This window comes from Etheostoma cragini, chromosome 20, assembly GCF_013103735.1.
Source record: "Etheostoma cragini isolate CJK2018 chromosome 20, CSU_Ecrag_1.0, whole genome shotgun sequence".
NCBI lineage: Eukaryota > Metazoa > Chordata > Actinopteri > Perciformes > Percidae > Etheostoma > Etheostoma cragini.
The window spans coordinates 6,519,605-6,526,422 of record NC_048426.1 but is presented as its reverse complement, the minus strand read 5'-3'; the positions used below and the strand labels follow the sequence as shown (position 1 = coordinate 6,526,422).

The following is a 6,818-nucleotide window of genomic DNA, read 5'->3' as shown; positions in this document are numbered from 1 at the left end:
CGTTGCACTTAAAATTAACCTCATTCATGATTTACATTATGTAGATAGTCTCTTTCAGCAGCTAACTGTGGATAACACCTCCATCTTACAACATCTTACAATTGTTTTTAAATTGAATAAATAGCAAGGAGACACAATTATGTTGTAAATAAAGATTAAATCAATACTCAAATCTAATGTGAAGCATCAAATATTAACACTCATTATGTTTGATGTATATCTATGTTTGAAAGACAAAACTCTTTGGCTGTACAGTTGAATCACCACCTCAAACAGTTTCAACAATCCCTGATGTACCCTCTATTACCAGATAAACTGGCAACTGAGTGTATTTTGTAAAAAGAAGAAATCACTCATTTGCTTCAAGAAAAAATAGATATTAAATATATATTACTAGACAGTTTTGATGAGATAGTTATATATATATATATACAGTGTTTGCATTCTTTGTTAAGGGATTTACTTTCATTTTTACCCTCTAGCATTCCTCAAAACACCTGAGTGGAAATAATGTAGCAATCCCAGCTGTTTTTCATATGTTTTCCATTTTGTGATCATCAGACCAAATCCTAATTTTTTCCACCACTTTACCCAGATTTTCCCAAAGGACCATGTTTGGACCATTGCCACAAGTAGAAATCGTTCCAGTAACGATCTTCTTACAATTTCATACAGCTCTGTGATTGTGATTAAGTTTAGTAGTTTAGTAGTGTCCATCACGATATACAATTACACACAAACTGCTGTTCTAGCCTACCATCTTAAATTGCACAGTGACTCTCTGGGCAAAATCTCTTTGTGATGATCCCTGTCGGTTCAACTGATACAATCAGGCATTCACTAAACCTTGATGTTAACATCTGAACGGCCACAAATGGTACTCATCTTCAGTGTGTGAGTTTATAATCCTTGGTTTATAATCTTCTGTTTAGCGTAGAACAACATTTCAGCTTGTTTTGCTGCAGCGGTGATTGTGTGCCATTTAAACAGCTGCTGCTCACTCATACCTGTAACAGCTCCAGTCATTTACGTCAGTCCTAGCTTGAGTTAATGAGTTGTTTTGGCCTGTTTTTAAGCTTATAAGCCAGCCTGTCCTCATAGCCTCAGCAGCTTCAGTAAAAATTAAATAGATAAAAGACTGAAAGGACAAAAAAGAAATAAAATGAGCACAGCTAGGCTCTACAAAACCCAGACTTGTTTGTTGGGGAAAAAAAATTAAAATACCAATAGATAACCATAAGATTAATGATTAAGTGCTTCCTACTATGCACATTGTGTTTTGAAAATCAAGCTCTGCGTACATCAGATAGCTGTAGTAACACACTGTCTACCTGTTTATTCAACAGAAAAAACAGGATGTGAGTTCTGTCGAAAGTTGAGATAGGTATCTGCAAGGATGGATATAGCAAACAATCATTTCCTCTATCCTCTATGCTGTAACCAAATTTAGCTTCCTTTATGGTTTAAAACTTACATGTTAAAGCGAGACAAACCCATTGTAAAACAAAACAAAAAGGAAGGAGGATGGTGGCCTCTAGATCCAAATTTTAAACATTATTCTTGGTACTTTGTGTTAAGACCCCTCCTTAGCTGGTTTAACCCAGATATGTCTGTCTGCTGGCGTACCCTAGAAAGTGCTATGACAGAGCTTTGGTCCCTCCATGAAGTTCTTTTTGTCAATATCTCTAATAAACGGTGTCAGCTCCACTTTGGCCCCATTATCTCTCATCTTATCAAAACTTGCAGATTAGCTGAAACATACTGCTGTGTAGCTTGTAACTGGCACACTTTTTCTCCAGTATTCAACAATAAAGCACTCCTGATTGGTGGGAGGCCTATAACATTCAACCTCCACAATGGGAACAAAGGGGAGTTCATTGTCTAAAAGAAAAGGCGAGTCAGGCTGGATACCCTTTTCTGACTTACAAAACGCATTCAATCTACCACGTTCCTCTTTTTTTCTTTTCCCTACAATTAAGGTCAGCTCTCAAGGCATACAGTGTTCCCTGGCAGAGGGCGCTGTCCATCCATCCTATCTGGAAGTTATTTACTATGCAGCCAAAAAACGGTGGTACTATTCAGGCTTTATCAGTTCTTGGTGACTGATCTGGTCACTGTGCCCTTCCTATTGAGAGGATCTGGGCTCATGCCCAGACCTGAGTATCGATCTAGACTGGCATGATGTATGGTCTAGTGTTCAGGAAGTATCACACAATCCAGACCATCAGCAGATTCACTACAATTTCATTCATAGGTCATATCTCACCCCTGTGAAAATGCATGCTTATGCATCACATAAAAATAATTAACCTTTATGCACATACTGCCCAATATAAGCCAATGGCACATCTTCACATGATCTGGGATTGCTCTCCTGTTGGTTAGTACTGGAACGATATTGCATCTTAAATATATTTTCTTTTTGATTAATGATGTAAATGTGCTGTATTTATAAAGCGCTTTTACATAGTATAGGAACCGTTCATACACTGCGGCCGAGGCTGCCGTACAAGGTGCCACCTGCTCATCAAATAAACACTCACACACATCACGTTAATGTGTTCGGTGTCTTGCCCAAGGACACTTCAACATGGGACTGCAGGGCCCCCCATGATACTTGTTACAGTTACTGTACGCTCTCCCTCTGTGCAAGATTGGGAATGATTTTCTTGGCACAGCTACCAGAAGACTTACAACTTTCAGACCCGTCACATCTACGTCGTCAAGCTCAGTTGGAGGCTGCGCGCTAACGCTCAACCACCACCAAAAAAGTGCTTCTAATATACTTCACTCTGTCTATGGGAAATTAATGGTGTCACGTTGTCCATTTCTTCTACAGTCTATGGGAGGATCATGCATGGTAAACAAACAGACTCAACCTCCAGGGTCGGTTAGATCTCTCCATACATAATTACACTGGCAAATGCAGCTGAGTGGTTCAGAGGACCACGGCTGAGTCTGCATTTAAACGAAGCTTTTGTCTGCAAGCTGATTGTAAGATTACATGCAAAATATTTCACAGATAAAATGACTGCATTTAAAGATTTTTTTCTGGCTACAAAAAAAACATTTACCAGATGGCAGGCTGTTTGACAATTGTTACAAAGTGACATGTTTATTAGTTCAAGGTAATGGATTTTAGTAGGAGAAATAATGTGATTCTATGTTCATGAACTGCCTTTTAGTGGTTTAAGTATATTTCTCATAGAGCTGCAATGGTTACTGATTAGTGATTCGATAGAAATGAATCCTCCAAGTTTAAACAGACATATTTTCCAATTTTCAGACATTTTATAGACAAAATGATCAATTTATAGTGAAAAATAGTGGCAGCCCCTGTTACTGATACAGTACCGTTTCAATCGACAAGATTTGTGAGAATTTGTTGGCCTGGGGAACTGAGAGGACTTTAGAAAAGTCTCAAACTGTAATTTATTTGGTTAGGGTTTAAAAAAAAAGTATTTGTACTTTTCAAAGAACCATATGGGCATTTTTTGATCTAGGCATCTTGACAGACCGCCGCTGCTCTGCCCCACTGGGAGCTCCGTCCACTGCCAGCATGGAGGGAAGTCAAACGTTGTTCATCTAAACTAACTATCTGCACAAAGATGACACAGCTGGTTGTAATTCAGCAAAGCATCCCTTTAGGTGAACTAACAAGCTATTAAGTCTAGGACAAGATAATGGTCATGGGAGTTGGACTCGAGCTATGCAGCATTTTCCCAATGATGTGGTATAAAAAAGCCCATTGGCTTTTGTTGTGATATAATTTGGAATTTCTAAGGAATTCATTGATGCAGACCAGTTGTACACTATATATTTCAGAATACTTTCCAACACATCCACCATGTCCGTTGCACATTATTAACTAATGATTCTGTAATAGCCCTCGGGAGACTTTGGTTCTCCTGCTGCTTTATTATTTACATTTATTTTAGTCTACCTCCAAGTGGAACTATCGCTCATCAACTACTTACTGAACTATTCCTCATCATTGTGGACTCATCTCCTTGCCCATTCTAAACCACAGTGTGCCTCTATATGAATCATCTATTTTAATCATCCCTATTCAATATCTAAAGACATAGTCATGTTTTAGGACGTCTGACAATGGGATACATGTGAAAATACAGCGTAGTCCCTCTTTTTTTTTTTTTTTGTGCACCATCAAGCAAATGGAGGCATCCAACTGTAGTCCGATGTGGTAGGCAGATTGGGTGACATTATCGAAGAAATAATTGAGAAAATAAGTTATGCTTAAAGCAAAAGAGACAAAAAAAACAACTAAGGGTTGGAAATAAGGGGGACAGAGGCGGCGAGAAGGCAGTGAATTAAGAAAGGGGTGATGACAAAAGGCTGGACTGAGTAATAGAGGTTTTCAATCAAGAAATAAATCCTCTATATGCCATGGATGCTTGACATTTCCCTACAAGGGTGAGGGGCAAATTTGGATGAGCTTTCAACCAGAAGTAGCCAGCCCCACAGTGATGTAACTGTCAAGGATATAGATTAGGGCTGCAACTGACGGTTATTTTCACTGTCGATTAATCTGTTGATTGTTTTCTTAATAAATCGATTAATTGTTTGGTCTATAAAATGTCAGAAAATTGTGAAATCAAAAGGGGATCAGTATTTCCCAAAGCTCAATAGGACGTCCTCAAATGTCTTGTTAGTCCACAACTGAAAGATATTCAGTTTACTGTCACAGAGGAGAGAAGAAACTAGGATATATTCACATTTAACAAGCTGAATTTTTACTATTGTCTTAAAAAATTACTCAAACTGACTAATCGATTAATCTTTGCAGCTCTAATATATGTCCGACTAAAAAAGAAATCCAATCAGTTTTTCATGTGTCTAAAGGTAGATTGTCTGATTACATTTTCATGATCAGTGTTTGGTTAGTAGCACAACTAAGCCACTGTAAGAACACCATGGTGCATTCTTTAATTTGTGCTTTTAATCCTCTTTTATTGTCTCCAAGATATTGATCCTGAAAGCTAAAATTGGTGCATTTTTCATCCGTTTGTATATAGTCATGGGGGACTCGTTCATTGTATCAATAAAATTTAATTGCAGTTGGAGCCAAAGTATGTACCGTGTTGTGGGAATTGCAGGAGATGGTTTATAATGCATGAATCTAATCATTGATTTTTTTATTCCTGAGAGCTACAGCTTGACATGATACAGTTTAAGTATTCTGCATTATTAAAATATGTATAATGTTTTTATACATATTATACAATATATATATTTACAGCATGGCAACTAAGATCTTCTAAACACAGTTTAGGAAAATAAATAGTTCTGCTTTCTCTGTCAAAACTCACCTTTTACAGTAATCTTATTCTCCGATAAAGGCATTTGTGCAGTGTCTACCAAGAATATACTACAAAAATCAAATAGATTCCACAATAAACAGGCAATTTGGCCTGTATTTGATTCACATTCTAATGAAACCCCCTCTTAATAAAACTTCTGGTACTAAATTTTTAACGGCCTAGAGCATATTATATCGTAGCAGTTCAAGAACTTTCCATCTCATGCTTATAGTTTTGGCTATTTTTAGTTTAGAAAAGCAATTTTTTTCAATACCAATTTTATAAAACAGAAAATTAAAAATTACAACATTACACATTACGGAACAGATCTCTTTTGCGAAACATAGTTTTTTCCTGCTTGCCTCTCCAACATGTAACGTTAGACAGGTAGGTAGGTTTTACAAGTAGATACCCTTTTTAATTGACTTTAAACTTTAATGAGTTGCAAAAATGTGTCTGTGAGGATGTGACCTCGAGAAAAGGCAAGATATTGAGCAAGAGATCAATTCCAATGAGTGAATATGCATATTTAATTACCATGGCTAAAAGTAGATGGAATACAGGGGGGAATATTTAAGCCTTGACAAATCAAGGTGTAATAGCTACAGCTCCTTCTCATCCGTCATAGACGAGATGTCAAACCCTGAGAGCGAGACCTCTCTTGGATGTTGAACTCTATTCCAACAGGGATACAGGTTCATTATAGATCCTCATGCAATTCTTATGATGTCAGAGCATGCTTGGCTAGCTGCGGTTAGCATCCATTAATGGATGTAGTGGCTATAAGGTGGATGTCCTTGGAATGACAAGAGGAGAATGCGGGGGAGGCAAATTGAGTCGGACAGGAGATGTTGTCGTCAGCCCTGTTGGGATGTCTGCGGTTGTGAAAAGGAGCATGTGCAAACACAGCCCGGCCTTCTGAACGTTTTGAAGAACATCACAGCGGTGTTAAGATGCAGTTATCTGAGAAACCAATATCCCAGAGGGGAGAGACTAACAGAGATGCTGGCTCTGACTAGACCAAAGGGAAAAGTGTTGTCAGATGCATCCTATTAAGATCTCAGCAATTCCCTTAGTAAGATGACAGTTTTGGTTGCTTCCCCATTTAGAAAAATAAAGTTCAAACATGTTTCTAGGGATGGGTATGGTTAGTATTATACATGACTACTCTTATTGGTACTCCTTCAGTTTGGTTGTTTCTCGTATATACTGTGTACAATACTCGTCAGTCATAGAAGATATGTCAATATCTTTAAAAAATATATACATAATTTTTGTAAAAGAATAAATTCAGGACAGGATTAGAATGTATTCATATTTTAAGTATAACTAAATGTTGAACAAAAAAGGTCCAAGGCCCTCTTCTGGCAAAAAGTTAAAAAGCCTTTATTCAGATGGCTATTTCATGCTTGTGCATGTTAAAATTGAGCTGGGTTACAACTTCTTCTTCAGGGTGCCTATGACTGTTGTGAGGTCACTGTTGTGAAGCTTTGAACT

At 37.6% G+C, this 6,818-nt stretch overlaps 1 protein-coding gene across 1 annotated transcript in view; it reads left to right on the top strand.

Annotated features, from left to right (window-relative positions):
- sash1b (SAM and SH3 domain containing 1b) overlaps window positions 1-6,818 on the top strand; it is a 52,749-nt gene that overhangs the window by 22,539 nt on the left and 23,392 nt on the right. The window lies entirely within an intron of this gene.